The sequence below is a fragment of the Chrysochloris asiatica genome, unplaced genomic scaffold (genome assembly GCF_000296735.1).
Source record: "Chrysochloris asiatica unplaced genomic scaffold, ChrAsi1.0 scaffold00088, whole genome shotgun sequence".
Taxonomy (NCBI): Eukaryota; Metazoa; Chordata; class Mammalia; order Afrosoricida; family Chrysochloridae; genus Chrysochloris; species Chrysochloris asiatica.
The window spans coordinates 6,850,921-6,872,579 of NW_006408606.1; the positions used below are offsets into that span (position 1 = coordinate 6,850,921).

At 39.1% G+C, this 21,659-nt stretch overlaps 1 pseudogene; it reads right to left on the minus strand.

The window, feature by feature from the left end:
- Window positions 1–3,688: 3,688 nt before the first annotated feature.
- Window positions 3,689–4,479, minus strand: LOC102840102 (annotated as a pseudogene).
- Between the last annotated feature and the right edge of the window lie 17,180 nt (window positions 4,480–21,659).

The following is a 21,659-nucleotide window of genomic DNA, read 5'->3' on the forward strand; positions in this document are numbered from 1 at the left end:
TTACAGATTCAGGTCCCATCGAGGAAAAAGACTGGTACCCTTTTCATGAAAAGCTTACAACTGTTGGTTAGTTCAAAAACTGTTCCATCAGCCCCACAAGTAAGTGCAGTAATGTTTAGGGGGCAAGAAGGGGTGGAGAGACTGGTCAAGCCAGTTGCTAAGCAAATTCTCGGAACTCCCAGAAATCTGGAAGTAATTAGCTAGTAAACCCAGCAAATATTTCTACCTCTGACAAGAGAGACAATGTTTTCTGCCCACCAGACTTCACAACAAGTTATTAAAATAATCCACGAACAGGACTGTCATAGGAAGAACAGCCCAGGAGTGTCCTGCAACTTATAAACTGGTCTCAGCTTTTTTTTTCCTTCATGGGAGGAAACAATCAGAACACAGGCCTCTTTCTAGCTCTGTTATATTTCTAAGAAACTCAATTTGCACAAGCAAATAAACTGACTCATTATAAAACTCAGAGGTCAACGAGAGGCAGACAAAACTAAAGGTTAGACAGCTGCAGAAACAAGCTTCTATTGCCACTGCAGAGGGGAGATCTTCAGAGGAAGCAGTAAATCCCCCAGGGCCCCATCACCAACCTGTGAAAGGGAGGGGTTGGGCGAAGGGAGAAAGAATCCGCCACCACTCAATATCCCAACATAATTGTGTATTCTCTGTTGGACCAAACATTCCTTTCTCAAATACTAAAACTGATTCAAATCATAACCAGATCATGCCAGCAGTGACCTAACTCTCCTAATGTGCAATTATTTTACCTGCTCTCTGGTAATGTTTTGTATGGGTTTTTTTTTTAAACAAACAATTGTATTGTTTCATGTGCAACATGTGAACAGGGCAATGATCCGCTTGCCTGATAATTTCCTAAAGAAAATACCCAAAAATGTATTTTTGTGAAGCCCTGAATTCTCATGAAGATCTCCCACAGGTTGGTAGAACTGCTTGTTCCACCTCTAAACCCACAACATCCCCCTTCCCTGCCTCCCTGACCTCCAACTGACCCACTTCTGCAATAATCAACAGTCAATGAATACCACACAATTCCAAAAATATGCAGTTTGGGAAAAGTCTCATTTTAGGACACTCCTGGCTAGTCCTGTCACATTCTAGGGAGATTCCCACAGCTTTTCTACTTGATGAATGCTGAATTTTTGCATGGAATTTACCATTTGTTTCCCTTTCTCCTGCTTCCCTGTGGTTTTAGTAGAAATAATGCTAAAAGGAACAACAAATTCAGGACACTTGTCAACCTGACAAAGTCCTAGTGCCAAGAAGTCTTTTTCACTCCTAGATCCATTCTTTGGATCATAACCACCATTCTGATTTAAAAAAACAAAAAACAAAAAAACTGTTGTTGTTAACTTCCATAGTGCCATAGCGTTTGCCCCTGACTCATAAACTCAGGTGGAGAAAGATGAAGTTGTCAGTTCCCCTAAAGATTTACAGTCTCAGAAACCAAATGGAGCATTTCTACTCTGTTGGAATTGATGGCAGTGGGGTTGGGTTCTTTATTTGTTTGTATGTTTGAAATCTTTACAGAGTTCAGCAGGAGTTTCTTTCACAAAGTCTCTGGATGTGTTCCAACTGCCAACCTTTAGGTTAGCAGCCTATCACAAACCACTTGTGCCACCCAGGTTTATTCTGACAACAGAAAAAAAAAAGAATGTTCAATTGCCTTATAAAGGAAACTATAGTAAGAGCCACAGAATAAAAAACAAAGGAATGGCGAGTATGTAAGAATTTGAAATAGGATATTTGTAAATGGGTATTTCCCTTTGCTACAAACACACCTATGAATGTGGTGGAGCATACAGGGAACAAAATGATGAAAATGTCTTAGATATTATCAAACATCTTACAGAAATGAGTTGCTGGATCATTATCTCAGGGGACATCATGATCAATTGTCTTAACACAGTCCGCAGTGTTTTGCATCCTACTTTGGTGAGTAGTAACTAGGATCTGAAAAGCTTATGAGCAGTCATAAAAGGTGCAACTACTGGTCTCTCCATGTGTGGAAGAAAGAAGAGTGATAAAAATTTGAAGATGCATGGAATCAACTAATCCAGTGAACCAATGGAACATATGAATATCAGTTATATGTCTGAGACTGGAAGAACTAGATGGTACCCAACTACCACTGCCAACTGTTCTGTAAGGGATCACATTAGAAGGTCCTGAATAGAGTGGGAGATAATGTAGAACAAAACTCAAAATTGTTTAAAAAAAATATCAGGCTTACTAGTCAGAAAGAGACTTAAGGAACTTGAGACTATGGCCCTCAACTATATTTCAGGTATGAAAAGGAACTCACCCTCATGACACAATTTTCAGTCAAGCAGTAGTACATAGATATATAAGGGGGACAACAACATTAGTAAGGTATAGTCATCACAGAATGGTCAATCATTCAAGATCAAAAGGGCAACATTAAACAAAGGACCAAGTTGAGAAGGGATGGGAAGGAGTCTGGAATGGAAATGAGAATCACAGGGAAGAAGTGGAAAAATTGTTGTTACATCGATGGAATTGCAATCACTGAGATGAAAAAAAAAAAAAGTGTGATTTGTTGAATGTAAAATTGATGATCTTCTCTATAAACTTTCACTCAATTCACAATAAAAACTTAGAAAAAAAAAAAAAAAAAAGCCAAGGGATGAAAAATAAGAGAGAAAAGTTTAAGAGATCCAGATTTGATTAATAGGATTTCCAAAGAGAACACAGTATATGTAATAAAAAAAATTATCAAAGTTATAACATGAGAAACATTTTTGTACTTGAAGGATATGGGTGAAGTTACATTAAATAAGCAACAGAGAGAATGATTTTTTAAAGTATAGTAAAGTCCTTCAATGTAAAATTTCAGAAAATTGTAAACAATGAGAAGATCATAAAAGTTTGCAGAAAGAGGTTAAAAAAAAAGGTCATAATGTGGATATGACAGTCTGCTTCTGTAGAGATTTACAGCATTAGAAACCCTATGGTGGTGGTGGTTTTGTGCCATCAAGTTGGTTTCAACTCATAGCGTGTAAGGTTTCAGGGCTGTAAATCTTTACAGGAACAGTAATCATCTTTCTCTTTAGTGACTGGTAGACTCAAACTGCTAACCTTGCTGTTAACAGTCCAATGTATAACCCTCTAGGGCAGTTCTACTCTGTCCTACAGGGTTGCTGTGAATCCGAATCAACGTATAGGCAATGGGTGTTTGGTTTTTAAGTTTTAAGTCAAAATTGCTTTAACACTCCTCAACAATACCTGAAGCCAAAACACAATGCCTTCAAAATTCTCAAGAAGAAGAAAAATTTAAATCTAGATTTATATATTCAGGCATAATAAAAAACCTTGCTATTAAGTCAATTTTGACTCTTGATAATCCCATGTGTGTCAAAAAGAAATGAGCTCTATAGATTAGCAGTAAATTTCTTTCAGAAGCAGATTGACAGGCCTTTCTTCTGAGATACTTCTGGATGGAGTCAAACTTCCATTCTTTCAGCTAGCAGCCAAGATTATTAGCTGTTTGTCCCACTGAGGTTCTCCCCAGGCATGACAGTGGTTTTTTTTCTTCTCACTGAGCATGTCTTTTGTAAGGCCCTCAGTTGGGATCTCCTGATCTCTCTTTTTTTTTTTTTTTTTTTCCACAAAGAAGATCTTTTATTTGTCATCATTAAAAGTCTGAATTTTAAACAGATTCTTGAACTGGTGGTTCATAGCCATCAGCTCGTTCAACTTTAGTACCTGTCTTATCTCCAGTAGCTTTTCCAGAACTACTGCCTTCACCATGAAGCTCCATGAGGTTTCCCAACTTAAACTTGGGCTTCTTCATCATTTTTACTTTTCTAACAAATATATCATGGAGAATGTAAATAGACTGGCAAGCTTTCTCTATGTCCTTTCTAATTCTGTCTGGAATCGATTTATAGAGCACTTCTTTCAAGTCATTTGTCTACACCTCTTGGGTCAAGATTTCCATCATTTTCTTCCAGATTTGACAGACCAGTTGGTCCTAAGCATAAGATATCTTCCGAATCTGGTTGTTGCGTTTTTTAGTAAAACCAACACAGAACAGGCGAAGTAAATAACCATCTATAGTCTTGACATCAACGTGAGCTTCAATCATGGTCTGGCATTTTTTGACCATGGAGCACATTTTGTCACAGGTAAGATCCATGCCATGGAAGTTGGTCAAGCAGTTTTTGCCCTGAACATCCTCAGGAATTAGCTTGAATTTTCTCAATGTAACTTCATCGTTCTGCAGATTAGCAAGACTCACTTCAAAAACACGACCCTGAGTCCATCAGATGCAATTTTTGTTCCTTGAATCCTTGTGACTGTTTTCCCAATATGTCTTATATTGAACATAGCTGGTGTCTTCACATCATACCAATCTTTCTAAGAAAATGGATCAACCACATTCTTCTTGGCTCCTTTTTTGCCACCTTTTGTAAGGCGCTTGTTCTTGCCGACCGCCATGGTGCTGCTCAGAGAGCCAAAAGGGACTGATCTCTTTTAAGGAACAGACAAGATGAACTAAAAGTTTTTTCCTAAATGCACAGTGTTCATGGTTTTAAATTCTGCTGCCTGTGTTCATGACTCCTTATCTAAATCCTTAATCTCTTGGCAGTAGTCATGGTGTACCGTGGAGTCAATTCAGACTCATAGAAATCCTATATGGGATTTCTAAGACTATATATCTTTACAGGAGCAGAAAGCTTCATCTCTCTTCCAGAAAGCATCTACTGGATTGGAACTATTGGCTCAGTGGATTCAAACTACTGACCTTGAGGATTTGAACTACTGACCTTGCAGTTAGCGGTCCAACATATAACCCCTATTCACCAGCTACAATACCAGGTCTCCTTACAAGGTGAGAAAGCATTATTTAACCTGGCTGTCTGTAACATTTTCATTGAAAGCTTCTCTCAAGGCAGAAGGATATTGCATATGGTTTTTTTACTTGCATTCCTTCAGAATACATAGGCAGATCCTTCTGGGTCTTCTCTGCTCTGAGTCCAAGAGAAGGAAGATCAAGTGGGGTCAGGATGAGACGCAGGGGAAAAGAGAACAAGCAGATTAGCTAGTAAGAAATGCCTCTGGACTAGAATGGAAGAGTTTTGAGATTTATGCTTTGTCCAGGTGAACTCACCAGAGTAGAAAAACACATAGGAATTATGGGTAAAAGTCTTTTAAGAAATTAACATTTGTTACAACAAGGTCAATACACAATGTGGGGGAGGGTATCAGATAAGTAATGAAGACAGGGGAAGAGTCAGGGAGGTAATGGATGGGCTAAATGGGATAGAGGTAAATACACAACTTTGGAACAATAGTGTTCTGTGAGTAGATACATGGACTGAGACATAGCCTGAATGAGTAAGAGAAAGGGGAAAACGTGGTTTATGTGCTTGACTGTCTTGTGGATATTGGTTTCTCTTGCCTACTACTGTAAAATAGATATTCATGTGTGATAGAAATGAATATTGGGAACTATGATTGCAGAAAGCTTGTAAGCCTGCCTTCAGCCTATAAATGATTGGATTTGTTCAAAAGAGAGCTAGAATTTGCCCAGAGAAATAGGCTTCTGTAGAGTATGGGGCCTTAGGTGGAATTCTGAGTCCCACATAGAAACTTCTGAGTTGGGACACTTCCATTAGAAAAGACAGACAGACCAACCCCAAACTTCTGGGAGAATAAAAGATTCTTATTGAAACAAAGACTTGCAGAAAAAAATGTAGACTGTTTGGCTTTTTAAATTTAAAGCAAGTTGTTTGATTTGGAGGCATCAAGGTAAGAAAAGTCAACACATCAGGGAAAACCCCCTTCTAGGCCTAAAAGTTAAAGGGAAACTGTGAGCAGTCTAGTATGCTCAATGGTGACCACCTGGGTCAACTTGGGAGTGAAAGTGGGAGAAATGCAGCAATGAAGACATGGGTTGAATGTAGACATGTTCCATTGGCACCCGTTGACCTTGAGATAAGAGAGAGAAGAGGAAGTGCTGGCTAGTATGAAGTTTAGGGAATTATGTGAACTCCTGAGCCATGGGTACTGCACTAGCCCCTCAGGCTAGGGCTGAGAGTGAAGGGGCCAGTTGGTCTGAAATACAAAAATGTGTGCATGAACTCCCAAACCTGAAGTTGGTACCTATTTGACCTAGCTTGAATGATTAGGATTGAGTTGACCAGAACCTGACCAGATGGAGATAAAGATGTTTGATACTGTGAGCAATTGTATATTGCTACAATTTGATGAATTGGACTTTTGCTATGGATGCAGTTGCTCAAAATTCCAACTGGAATGGAAGAATCTTCATATCAAGGAACATGCTTTCTCCTCAGTGTACTGAGTTGATAGGGATGGCAATTTAGTCACTGTCTATCAAAAATGTGGGTGCTATAAAGGCATGAAGTTGCTGGTTTACAAGCTTTCATGGGTGTGCTTAGCTTCAGAATGATGAGGGTACAGCAGAATTCCCAAAAAAATAGTTTTCCTCTTTTCCAGATGGGTCTGGTGAAAGGGTGTGGTAGTGATGTTGATAGAATTTTACGATTCAATTTTAAGTAACTGTTAGCAGGATTAATTGTGATTGTCAAAACTGTAATTGTAGAAGATGTATAACTCAAAGGAAGAGTAGCTAATCTTTCATTTTAGGAACAGACAATCCCAGAACCACCAGGAAGGAAGAGCATGAGATCCCTACATAGAAAAGAGGCAACAGCAAAGACAGTGGCAGAGTTGGTGGCATGGAGTCACAGAGCAGCTAGGGGATCTAAGTCCATGGACTGAGTAAGGCTTTGTGTCTGCAGGCAGGAGGCTGGATTGCAGAATGTGCCCTTTCAGCATTTAAATGAATATATATATATATATTGTTTTGTACTGTGCATTAAATATATTTGCTTTGTTCATTTGTGAAATATAAGATATAAATGGAGAACCACAGGTAGGAGGTAGGATAACTGTTGTTGCAGGGAAGGGATTGTAATAATTGAGTTGAAACAAAGTTTATGGTTTGTTGAATGTAAAGCTGAAGACCTTGTCTGTCAACCTGCACCCAATTCACAATAAAATGTTTTTTTAAAAAAGATAAGAAATTTGCATTTGTTTGAACCTTGCTTTTGATACAACTTTCAAGATCCTAGAGTCTGATGGTGGGGAAAACTGCATGGAATTCAGTCAAACAGAGGAGAATAGAGGTAACCCATTTCCTTACTCCATCATATTTAGAAGACTGCCTTTAAATAATAATTTAGGGGAGTCCTCTGGTATAGTGGTTAAAGCATTCAGTGAACCCACCAGCAACTCTGTAGGAAAGAGATGTGGTAATCATATGCAGTATCCTTAGGTAGTCTACTTCTATGAAGATTAAACCAAAAACAAAATTAAACTTACTATATTGATTAGATGACAATGGATTTTTAAGTAACAACTTATGAAGCCCAAAAACAGCCTGTCATATACACAGTAGAACCAGCACTCACCTGTCAGTTTGTCGTATTGTAGTAGCTTATGTGTTTCTGTAATGCTGAAAGCTATGCCAGCAGTACTTTAAATACCAACAAGGGTCACCCATGGTGGACAGGTTTCATCTGAGCTTCCAGGAAAAGACAGACTAGGAAGAAGGAGAGATTAACTACTTCCAAATATTGAGTCACTGAAAACCTTACAAATAGCAGTAGAACACTGCCAGCACCAGAATATTGAATACTGAAACATGATGAAGAGCACCAGAATGTTGTCAGATTTAGTGCCAGAAGATGAGTCCCTCAGGTTAGAAGGCACACAAAATGCAACTGGGGAAGATCTGTATCTTCAAAGTGGAGTTGACTATAATGACATGAACAGAGTAAAGCTTTCGGAACATTTATTTGCTGATGGGGCATAACTCAAAATGAGGAGAAACCGTTGTAAACATCCATTAATAATCAGAACATGGAATGTGAGAAGTATGAATCTAGGAAAATTGAAAGTTGTCAAAAATGAATGGAACAAATAAACATCAATATCCTAGGTATAGGTGAGCTGAAATGGATTAACTGGCCATTTTAAATCTGGCAATTGCTTGGTTTAGTATGCTGGGAACTACAAATTAAAGAGGAATTATCTCATATTCATCATCAAAAAGAACATTGAAAGATCTATCTTGAAATACGATGCTGTCGGTGATAAGATAATATCCATACATCTACAGGAAGACCAATTGATATAATTATTATTTAAATTTATACACCAACCACTAAAGCCAGCAAGGATGAAAATGAAGAATTCTATCAATTTCTTCTATCTGAAATTGATCAAACATGAAATCAAGATGTATTGATATTTACTAGCAATTGAAATGCAAAGGTTGGAAACAAAGAGGAAGGATCAGTAGTTGGAAAATATAGCCCATGATAGAAACGATGCTGGAGATTACATGATAGAATTTTGCAAGACCAATGACTTGTACATTGTAAACACCTTTTTGAAACAATATAAAAGATGACTATAAACATAGACCTTACCAGATGGAACACACAAAAATCAAATTGACTACATTTGTGGGAAGAGATATTGAAAAAGTTCCAATATTATCAGCTAAAACAAGGCCAGCAACAGACTGTGGGACAAACCATCAATTGCTTATAGCCAAGTTCAGGCTGAAGAAAGTGAAAACAAAGCCATGAGAGCCAAAATATGATCTTGAACATTTTCCACTTGTATTTAGAGATCATCTCAAGAACAGAGTTGATGCATTAGATACTAATGACAGAACACAAGAAGAATTGTGGGATGACATCAAGAACATCATACAGGAAGAAAGCAAAATGTCATTAACTAGACAAGAAAGAAGGAAAAGCCTGAAAAGGATGTGAGAAAAGACTGAAATTTGCTCTCCTCTGTAGTGATGCTAAAGAAAATGGAAGAAATGAGGAGGTAAACGACTGAACAGAAAATTTTGAAGTGCAGCTCAAGAAGACAAAGTCATATATTATCATGAAATGTGCAAAGACCTAGAGTTAGAAAACCAAAAGGGAAGAACATGATCAGCATTTCTCAAGCAGAGGAAACCGAAAAAAAAAAAAAAAAAAAAAATCAATTACAATATTGAAGGATTCTATGGACAAAGCACTGAATGATGCAGAAAGCATCAAAAGAAGATGAGAAGAATTCACAGAAACACTGTAGCAAAAAAAAAAAAAAAAAACCATGGTCGATGTTCAACCATTTCAAAGGTTAGCATATGATTAAGAACCAATGATACTGAAGGAAGAAGTCCAAGGTGCACTGAAATCATTGGCAAAAAATAAGGCTTTGGGAATAGATTAAGTACAAATAAAAATCTTTCAACAAACTGATAATTGATGCAGCACTGGATACACTTACTCATCTATACCAAGAAATTTGGAAGACAGCTACTTGGCCAACTTATCAAAAAACATCCATATTTGTGCCCATTCCAAAGAGAGGTGACCCAATGGAATACAGAAATCATCAGATTATATCGTTAGTATCATATGTAAGAAATTTTTTTTCTGTAGTGGTGTTTGCTAAAGATCATTCAAAAAAGGCTGCAGCCATACACTGATTGCCAGGGATCTGCCAGGTGTTCAACCCAGATTCAGACGAAGAAGTGAAAACAAGGGCTAATGTCACACTGCTAATGTCAAATGGATCGTGGCTGAAAGCACAAAATACCAGAAAGATGTTTGCCTGTGCTTTATTGACTATGCAAAGGCTTTTGATTGTGTGAATCGTGACAAACTATGGAAATCATTGTGGAGAATGAGTATTCCTGAACACTTAATTGTGCTCATGAGGCAGTTGTTAGAACAGAACAAAGGAAGATACCGAATGGTTTAAAATTAAGAAAAGTGTGAGCCAGAGTTGTATTTATTCATTTTATTAATTCAATCTGTATGCTGAACAAATAATCTGAGAAACTGGATTATATGAAAAAGAACGTAGCATCAAGACTGGAAGAAGTTCATTAACAACCTGCAATATGCAGATGACACAACCTTGCTTGCTGAAAGCAAAGAGGACTTAAAATACTTGCTTGCACCTCAAAGTAAAGAAAACAAAAATCCTAACCACTGGACCAATAAATGAAATCAAGCTAAATGGATAAAAGATTGAAGTTGTCAAAAACTTAATTTTGCTTAGATGAACCATCAACACTCATGGTAGCAGCAGTCAAGAAATCAAATGACATATTCCATTAGGCAAATCTGCTGCACACGACCTCTTTAAAGTGTTGAAGAGCAAAAATGTCAGTATGAAGACTAAGGTGCACCTGAACCAAGCCATGGTATTTTCAATAACTTCATATGCATGTGAAAATTGAGCAATGCATAAGGAAGACGGTAAAAGAATTGATATATTTGGGTTAAGGTGTTGGAGGAGAATATTAAAAGTACCATGGACTTCCAAAAGAGCAAACAAATCTATGTTGGAAGAAGTACAACCAGAATGCTCCTTAGAAAGCCAGATGGCCAGACTTCGTCTCTCATACTTTGGACATATTATCAGTAGGGACCAATCCCTGGAGAAAGACATCATGCTTGGTAAAGTGGAGAGTCAGGGAAAAAGAGGAAGATCCCCAATAAAGTGGACTGACACAGTGGCAGCAGCAATGGTCTCAAGTGTAGCAAGGATTGTGAGGTCGGCGTCGAATCAGGCAGTATTCTGTTCTGCTGTGTATACTGTCACTGTGAGTCAGTACCCACTCAATGGCACCTAACAAGCACAGCAGACATTAGGATAAAAAAATTATGAGAAATTATTCACTTCAAAATGTACAATACAAATTCTCTCAAGCTCCAACCTGATGTATCACCTGTAGCAGCACACACCCAACATGCACAAAACCTAATTTGTTACCCTCTTACCTAAAACTTCTCTCCCTACAACTTCCTTATTTTAATTAATGGTGTATCTAATCAGTCTTTCATGTGATTCCAAAGTTGTATGGGATCTTTGCATACTCCCTTTGCATGTCCCCGCCCCTTCACAAAACCCCATCAATCTGGAAAGTCCTCTTGGTGTCTCTCTGTTCTAGCTTTCCTTTCCCTCTCCCATCTTATTCTGACCATTCTAGGTCAGACCCTCATTCCTTTCACCTAGTTAATAGTTTCCCATCAGAAAAATAATATATATGTATATACCAGTTGTCCTCAAGGCATCTCTGACTCATGGCAATGACATGAGTGCAGAATACAACGGCTCCTTAGGATTTTCAAAGACCTTTCAGAATCAAATTGCCATGCCTTTCTTCTAAGGCATCTCTGGGTGGGTTTATATCACTAATGGTTATAACCAAATTATTAACAGTGTGTGTCATCAAGGTCTCCCATCCACTGTCACAAAAGAATGACTCCAATGCAGAGTTCTGATCATTTAACACCTATAGCAGAATCCACTAGCTGCCTTCCAACATCCATTTTTCCTTATTTCTTAATAACAGAACCATGACTTGACTAGCCACATGGCTGCCCAGAATAAGGTCTAACTGCCCCATTCTCTCTTGCAACTAGATGTGGTAATGTATCTAAGCTATGGCCAACAAGATGTAAATAAATGACCTGGGAGGAACTGCTGAGAAAGCTGAGATGCGTGACTCTTTGGCCTTTCATATTTGCCCATTATTCTATCCTTCAAAGCAAGTAGTCTGTCTGGACCAGGAACTAACCATGCAGCTGAAAGCGAACTTCACTAGAACACAAAAACAGAAAAATATGGGATGGGAGTGTGTGTGTGTGTGGGGGGGGGGGGTGCTGATGACTACACAGAGCACCCAGGCTTGTCCTGAGCCTCTGCATTCTTTTATATGAGGAAGTATCTCTTCTGGATTTCAGCCACTATTTTTCAGATATTGTTATCACAGCTGAACTCATATCGTAACTCAAAACTGATTGATGGCTCCCTATAATGCCAATAAAACAATGTCCAGATTTCTTGGTCTAGCACCCACGGCCACTCTAAATCTTGACCCAAAATTCATTTCCAGCCTTGTTTTTCCTTATGCAACGTTATAATGCCGCCAAACTAAACAGCATGTGATTCCCAAGAAGCCATCACTGACTGTGTCTAAGAGAACTGTAGAATGTTAAAGCTAAAGAGAGCTTCAGTGGGCCTCAAGAGTGGTGGCTTTAAAATGTTTTGTTTGGATTTTTTGATTTTTTATCAGTGAATCCTTCCTTTTGCTTTTTAGACAAATATCTTGCATGAAACTCCACTATATAAACGATAAAAACAAAGCTGCTTTGATTTGAAAGCCACTGGTCTAGACCAATTTTTATTCTATTTTCATTACATGTGAGAAAACTGACTGGTGACCTCTGGGTGACCTGGAACAGGGCACCTCACTAACATGTGGGTGAAATGGAATAATAAAGTAACTACTTGATGGAGTGTTATAATGTGCGATTGATCCAGGACTGATTAGTAGCTGAACTAGAACTAGAACTAGAACTCGGGTTTCTATTAGTGCTACCAATAAACAATGCAAATAGAAATGTTCAATAAATGCATAATTGAGTGTAGCAATCCTTCAAATACCCATATTCCTAGTCAGGAAATGAGGGAATTATGCTAACGAAAGATTCCCAGGTCATCTTAATCCCTTCCAACAAGGTTGACAGGCCTCAGGTTATTCCTGGTGGTGGTGGTGGTTATGTGCCGAAGAGTCGGTTCCAACTCATAGCAACCCTGTACAGTGAGTAGAAAGCCTCATCTTTCTCCCGTAGAACAGCTGGTAGTTTTGAACTGCTGACCTTGAGGCTCACAGCCCAATTTGTAACCACTACACTACCAGAGCTCCTAGGTTATTCCTATCAACCTAGAAATTTCCAAGCATCAGAATGTTTCCCATTCAAACCCATACCCAAAAGAGCTGCTATAATTAGCTCAGCATCCAGAGACAGACCAAATCAAAAGATTAGCCTATTCATAAAATCCCACTGGCTGGTGTTCCACACTACAGAGGCAAGATCAACATGTTGGCCAGCCTAGGAAAACAACATTCTGTTTGTTCTTTAGTCATCATAAGAGAGTTTGGCAAGATGTGCTGAAGATGAACACACTGTCAGATCTGCCTGTGGTGAACTGGTAAAAACCTGGCTGCACCTTTGTGTAAAGACAAAGGTGTTACATATATAGTAGAAACTGAAGAAATCATTGAAAGTTAGAAAATAGGAGTTAAGATATCAAGCACCACTTCATCAAGGTGAAGTTCTGCTTTGTATGTATTAGTGTTTTGTATTAGGTTTCTTCTCTCTACTTAGATAGTAAAATCGCAGAAGACAAGGACAAGGTATCTGTATGAGATTAATGCTGCTTAAGGAGTAGTTCAGTGGAGATTCCCTGCCAATATACCTCAAGCTCAGTTACCTCAGAGGCGGTTTTCATGTTGCTGTGATGCTCAACAGGTTTCTGCAGAACTTTCAGATTAAGACACACTAGGAAGAGAGGCCTGGTAATCTGTTTGCAAAACTCAACCAATGAGAACACTATGGATCACAACCATCTGATTCTCAACCAATTATGGAAATGGTATAAGACCAGGTAACATTGTGTTCTCTTATGCATGGAGTAACCATAAATCAGTGTGATTCAATGGCAGCTAACAGCAACAGAAAGACAGAGAGGAAGGAGGAGAAAGAAATTGTAGACGCTCCTAGAGAGTAGTGCCTGCTAAAGAAAGTTCCTTGCACATGATCTAAGGCAGTTCCCCTGTTTTTCAGAGAAAGAACAGTGAGAGCATGCTGGGAACAAGACTGGAGTGAATGAGTCTGGATGCAACTGGCCATTCATTCCTATTGGAAGTTAGCAGACTGGAGTTTGCAAATATAGGTCATTTCTCTGGAACCTGACTGACTGTTGTACACTGTATAAGGTAGAGCCAGTGACCTTTCTAAAATATCTATGTAAGGAGATGATAATAGAGCACTTACTTAATGGGTGCTATGAGGAATAAAGGAGACATTGAACCTACCACACGCAACCTGACATATGGGAAGTACTCAATAAATGTATGTTATTATCATAATGTTTTACACTCATATATTCCATCTCCCCAGCTAAATCATAAATATTTTAAAAGCAGAGACCATGTCCTTATTTTTCTGCTGCATAGGGAATCCATACTAGGTGGTTTAAAAGTGTTGGTTGATTGATATATGGGCACTGCAAGGAGAGGCTGAGCTCGTTAGAGTACATGTAGCAACATGTTCTCAAAGAAACTCTCTACAAGCCATTTGCATGGTGAGAAAGCAAGGCAAATCCCCACGCCATTTACAGAATATCAAAGTGTGTCCTGTTTCCCCCATTTTACAGATCAAAGTCGAGAGCTGTCAAGAGCAAGTGAGGGACCTTGAGCACCAGGGGAATGGACCAAAGGGCCTGCCTCACAGGCAAGGATTGTAGCTCCTGCAGCTCAGGCTCCTGCCAGGACAGCACTGCCCTCCCTATGCTAAGCCTCTTCGTTCAGACTTGTGCTATAGCTCCCATAAAACCCGCACTCCGCCTTTCCCTCCCGGAGATCGGGCAGCCTTTGTATTGTAGCTCAGTTCACGCCATAAAACCACACAGTCAATCGTGCCTTTTCATTTGCAATGATCAAAGTGGAATCTGTCTGATGCAGGAGCACTGTGGTGGAGGCCAGCACGCCCTTTCAGTAAATATATGTTTTTATAAATTCAGGCTCAAAGTGGTGGCACTAGGGCTGGAGTCACCTAATATGACAACTCATGGTGCCACATTCCTGCCCATAGACCTCCCCCTGTACCAGATCATATAGAATATTCTGTTTATTATCAATGTTAATCACAGAATAATATATGATAGTTGTAAATTGCTTAAATCTAATATTGATTCAATTATGTGAACCCTAACAATGAAATTGTTTTATAAAATCTGTCTACATTGAATTATTATTAGTAACTGAGTGGAAGCCTTTTTGTTTGTTTGTTTTTCTCCTTTTCTTTTTTTTTTTTTTTAACTGAAATGCATGTTATTTCTATTATATTAGCATACAGAATGGTGAAGCCTCATGGTTGTAATCAGATTCTGGGGAAACTAAAGGTTTTCATTTCCTTCCTGTTCCCCACTGCACACCATCTTTTGAAAATACTCAAAATTTTATTTTCTGTGGGGCTTAAACTTTACCTGGAACAAAGAGAAGTGGGTGAAAGTTTGATTTAATGTTACTTTGTTAAAGTGATACTAAATACAAGTGAAAGCAAACAAAAATAATAGTACTTAGGTGAGCAAGCAAAGGATCTATTCATGTGATGTGGTAGTTGCATCCACTGATAGTTGACAATTGACTTTCCCATGAAAGGCACAGATAGCTACTAGTTGACTTATTTCAAACTGATCATAATTCTTTATGAAGCATGCTTGAGGATATATGTGGTGATAAATTTGACAGCTAGCATGGTCTCTTTACAGGTTGACTTTATCTGAGATTCTGGAAGGAGAAAACCAAATTTGCCTTTATCTCAGAGTTCAAAGGCAATTGTGTGCTTGATGCCCACATAATATGCTCAGGCTAAAGAAGTACCTGATACCAAATAAATTGTTGATGCTATTGGGCCATAATGTACTGGGTTTCATATTGAGTTGCTAGGGCTTCGGTACCAATCTTTGCCACTTTGTCCCTCCAGACATGATGTCCTTCTCCAGTCTCCTTTTCTTTTTATTACTATTTCATGTTCAGAAAAAGTTGTTTCTATATGTTCAAGAATACTACCATGATATTGTAGGCACAACACCTGAAAATTTGACAAAATCAGTAGCTATAAAAAATGCCATCAACAATGAAAGCAACAGTGCATGCTTTCTCAGCCATGCAGACAAAGCCACATGAGTCAAAGTGTCATTGTAATTGGGTAATAATGACAGCTCTGACCAGAGAACATTAGAAGGTTCCCAAGACAAAGTACTGGTATGGCATTGTGGGCTAATGCGTCAGACTGCAAAGTCATTTGAGGTGCAGGATCGGTGCTTCAAGCTCACCAGCTACTCCTCAGAAACCCTATACAGGGTTGCTATGGGTCAGAATCAACTTGATGGCACTTAGCAACAACAAGATAAGTTAGGAGTCCTGGTATGGTGCTGTGGGTTAATGCACCAGACTGCAAATCCGTTTGAACTGCAAGTTTGGTGCTCACCAGCTGCTCCTCAGAAACCCTATACAGGGTCACTATGGGTTGGAATCGACTGGATGGCACTTAACAACAACAAAGAAAAGTTAGCATAGTGTTTTAACCTTGAAGGTATATTGACACATATAAGCTGGGCTTAGAAAAAGATATTGCTATAACCTAATGATATTTTTCTAAAATATACTTAATTCCTGATGAAACCCTGCACAAAACTTTTATAAGCAATCATTTGGTGTCACCTCCTTTGACAGCATCACCTGGTACAATCTGTGCCCCCTGCATTCCTCTAATGGCGCCACTGGTTCTGACTGAGCTCACCTGTTGCCTAGTTTTCTGAATCAGGTATGTACCTTCCAGTGCAAGGCAAGGACTGTCACGTGGCCACCCCTTCACAGCAGTAGCCACAGCCTCTCCTGTCTGGGAATCAAGTTACCTGGAATGTTGGTGCACTACTCAGAGTCTGGGTGGAGGCCGGAAGCACTGGGTGCGGGGAGTGTGGGGAGACTGGGTGGAGAAACCAGAAACCTGGGAGGAGAGAAACAGGTTTCCTTTTTGAGGGTGCTTGTGCTGTGGGCACATGTAGTTGGAGAAAGAAAAAAAAAAACAAAAAACAGTACTTTTGTTTATCTTAAAACAAAGAGAGAGAGGAGGGAAGAAGAGGTTGAAATTTTTGCCTGAAAATATATGTGAAATGCATACCTGAAATTGTACAGGGTGAGGACCCGAGGAATTGGCAACCACACCACGTGGGGTAAATCAGAAGGGTCATTGTATAAGCAATGGCTACAGAGAATGGGCTATATAATAGGTGTATTATGGAATGCACACCTGGTTCCTGCAAAGCCAGGGAGAAAAATTGCTTTAAGGGAGCCATCGGGTGAGCAATAGGATGAAGGTCTTCTGTTGTGTCAGAGCAAGATTGTGCACAGTATACAATTCCAGGCATTGTGTGGGCTTCTTGCAGAGCCCCACATATTGTACAAGTGTGTGCACCAAACATTTGCCAATCCAGTGGGTCTTCTCAATATCCCCACATTTTTCCTTAAGACAAAGTGGTAATAATTTCACTCTGATCTATGGTGTTTTGAGAAATCAGACTCTAACAGGCCAGTTCCTCCCTGGCTCTTTTCTGAGTTAACAGTCAGCAATCTGGAAGGAGAAGGAGACCGAAGAGTTTCTTCTTTAGGAAGCAGACAAGTATACGGGGGAAACAGGGCCCCTTCAAGACTAAAACTTAACTGGAAAAGGAAGAAAAATCAGATAATATCCTTTCTGCTGTCCCCTAATACCTTGAGGAGTTCAAAGGTTTTCCAAGCCTGCGGCACTTGGCAATTATAATTACACAGTAAAATACCTAAGGTTAATGAATAACCTCTAAAGGAAGTTACTTCACATAATGACAGCAATTTCTCTGAACTAAATGTTAATAATAAGGCCTGTAATACTATGAGAAGGAAATGGTGGCAATTGGCAAATGTAACTCTGTTGCTTGGTAACAAAACCTGAGGTATGAACATTTTCTTTACCTGACGGGAAAGGGGTGGGTGGAAAGATTGCAATTCCAGCCTGAACAGTTTGAAATGCGGGCAGCTTTATGAAGCCAATGGCTGTCCTGCAGTATATAAAGTGGAAGCATATGTTGCAGATCACATTGTTAGCAGAAGTTTGACGGGGATAATTCCCTAAGAATTACTTAGCCGCATGGTAAAGGAAATGGGGTGTAATCTGTAAAGAGACTGAGGGCAACCTAGTTCACATTACCTGTACAAATCACTGCGAAACAAATAGAACGTTTCAGCAAAATCCACCTAAGAGCTAAATCATCCCCCCTGCTCCTCTGCTTCTGTTTGTTCCAACAGAGACATACACTTTGATCTTCCTGCTTTTTTTTCTGTTCTGTAGCAACTGTGGCATTTGCGAGATTAATTAGAAAAGGAATGCAATTAAAACAAAGTAAGAGTGCCATGTTTCTTGTAGAGGGAAGTTTTACAGATCTGAACTGCAGGCAGATAGTTGAGTAATTATTGGCAGTCTAAATTTAAAGATCCTAGAGACAACTTCTTCCAGCTGGTCATTAATCAAAAGGAAATGACCTACAACAAGGTCATTATTACCTTAAACCTTTACAGGAGTATGTTCAGCAAGAGACTGAGATAAGATTGAGAGTTTTAAATCCCTGCTTGTTTAATGGCAGTGGTGCTCAAACCTATCAGAGTATCTTTATCACCTGGCCAACTTTTTAAAACTACAGATTCCAGTGGCATCACTACTGGAAGGACATCATGATTAGTAAAATAGAGGATCAGCAAAAAAGAGAAAGATTCTTAATGACAATGAATTGATACGGCAGCTACAACAATGGGTTCAAGCTTAGCAAATATTGTGAAGACACAGCAAGACTGTGCAGCATTTTATTCAGTTGAGTAGAGGGTCATAAATGGGCTAGATGGAAAAGTTGGTTTGAACCGCAAGGTCAGTGGTTCAAGCTCACCAGTCGCTCCTCGGAAACCCTATACAGTGTCACTATGGGTCAGAACCGGCTCAACAGCACTTCACAGCAGCAGCAGCAACACCAACAACATAATATAGGTACCTAGAGCTCTGAACTTTAAATTTTCCATGGTGTTCTGATCATAATTCTAATGTTGTTGTTGTTAATGCCATTGAGTCAGTCCTGACCAATAGCGACGCTGTATAGGGTCTCCGAGGAAAGGGTGGTGAGCTTGAAGCGCTGACCTTGCAGTTCAAACGGCTTTGCAGTCTGGCGCATTAACCCACAGCGCCACACCAGGATTCCACCACTAATCTATGTTGTCCTTATTGTTAAGTGCTATCAAGTCAGTTCCAGGCTCATAGCAACCTGTATAGGGTTTCCGAGGAGCGATTGGTAACTTTGAACCACCCGCTGACATTGCAATTAAAACCGACCTGTGGTCCAGTGCTTATCCTACTGTGCCTGAAGGAAAGACAGTGAGAGTGGCAAATGTTTTTGCACCTGGAATTTAATATATTTTTATTTATTTTCTCTTAGCAAAATTGATCTGTCCGATAAAAGAAAAAGTATTCTTTGTTTTATCATTTCTTTAACTTCTTATTTTAAAAGGTTTTAAACTAAACATGATACCATAAACACTTAACTTTCTGACTTATAGCATCATTTGGTTTGAGATTTTTACTATAACTTTAGCATTTTCATTAGTGTAGTCAAATAAAATGATCTGTGGTAAACGCCTGATAAATCTTGCCTAGGACAAAACCATAACATAAAGCAAAGTTTGTCTCCTAATCCTGGTTGTTTTTTCATGAAGTGGTTTACCAGAAATTGGTCATTGCTTACTTTGGTACATAGCGTATTGAATCTTAAATGCTCATGTCATCTAACATACAATTATTGGTCTCTCCATATGAAGAAGAAAGAAGAGTGATGAGAATTGAAGATGCTTGGGATAAATCAGTCCAATGAACTAATGCAACAGGTGAACATCAGTCTCCACAACTTTGAGACCAGAAGAACTAGATGGTGCCCAGCTACCACTACCAACTTCTTTGAAAAGGATCACATTAGAAGGTCCTAATAGAGTGGGAGAAAATGTGGAGCAAAACTCAGATTTATTAAACTAAGACCAGGCATACTGGTTAGAAAGAAACTGGAAGAATTCAACAATATAGATCTCAATCACCTTTTAGGTCTGGAAAGGAGGTCACCCGAATGGCCCAATTATCAGCCAAGAAGTAGATAGGTATATAAAGGAGACAACAACTCTAGTAAGAATGCTCACCATGGAAAGGTAAATCATTCAAAATCAAAAGGACAACACTTACCTAAAGACACAGTTGAGAAGTGATGGCAAGATGGGTAGAAGGAAAATAGGAAACACAGGGAGAAAGTGGGGTAACTATTGTTATATGGAGGGGATTGTAATCATTGAGATGACACAAAGCGTACTCTTTTTCAATGTAAAACTAATGATCGTGTCTATAAATTTTCATTCAACTCACAATAAAAAGTTTTTTTAAAAAGACAGAAATTGGTTAGTACTTTCTAGAGACAATCAGTGGTGGATTTTATTTTCCTCATTTTCTCTTTGCCACATGTTTCCTCTGCTTTTTCCCCTTCAGCTTTCTGACTTCTCTAAAAATAGTAATGTAATCCTATATTCCTTAGTTATGGGTTTTACTTGGCTAGTTAACACAAGCCTATCTTTACAAATAATGACCTATTTCAGTACTGAGATTTATTTACTATGACTATTCTAGCCGTAGTCTTTGCTACTATTGTTGTTAAGTTCTGTCAAGTCAGTTCTGACTAATAATGACCCTGCATAGGGTTTTCAAAGAAGCTCTGGTAGCATAGTGGATATGAGTCAGGCTGCTAACCTCAAGGTCAGCAGTTTGAAACTACCAATCATTCTACAGGAGAAAGATGAGGCTGTCTGCTCCTGTAAAGATTTACATCCTTGGAAACCCTATACAGGGTCTCTATGAGTTGGAACTGATTCCACAGCACACCACCACTACCATAGGGTTTCCAAGAAGCAACTGGTGGGTTTGAACTGCCAACTGTGTGGTTTGCAGTCCAATGCTGATCCTACAGTGCCACACGGGGAGTCTTTGTAGCCCCCACCAAATGACTGGTTGGGACCATGCAAAAGGAGGTATGGGACTCCAACATGGGGATTGGTTGTTTCTCCATTCCACTGGGATTTAAATGAACCATTTCAGAAGTAGGAATAGGGGATCACACTACTATCAAGAAAGAAGAGCCAGAAGTGGAATACATACTTTGGAACCTGAGTTCCCTGCACTGAACCTCTTTAATCAAGGAGGAAGAGGGCTATGATATGAGAGAAATGGTAGCATAGTGGCAGAAAAGCAGTGGCAGTAAAAAGCAGAACCAAGAGTATCATACAGAGCAGAGTAGAAGGCTTCCTGGTCCAGAGAATAAAAAAGATGAGGGTCTTCAGGCAGGAGTGGGATCCTTTCAGGCATTTAATCTGGGAAGCTATATTTGCTGACCCACAGAGCTACAGCCAAGTGCCTTTGTGCTGAGGTTCATGGTAGAGTTGTGTGACCATTGAGCACTTATCCACACCACTAATTGAGTTTTGCAACATGGCCTAACCCTGGTAAAGGCTGAAGAGACCATAGCTGAGAGACCTAGCATAAGAGAGAAACCTGCCTGAGGGCACAGTTGGGAAAAGACTGTCCTGAACATAGAACTATATTCCTGATCTTGAATTGAAATTTGCTGATTGTCCCAATGAACCCCATAATAATGAATATTATCTGTAGGTTCTGTGTGACCATTGCAATGGATTTTCAAACCCAGCAGAGAAACAGAGTGCTGACAGCTTTTAAAGAAACTTCTGGTAAATTAGGATCTAAGTTGGCTTTTATTAAGTTGTTTGTTCTACCCATTGTGAAGCTTTATTTCTTTTGGTTCATGAATATACATAATCTCATGGTGTATATTTTAAATTATTATGATAATATTTAATTGATTATTTTGTG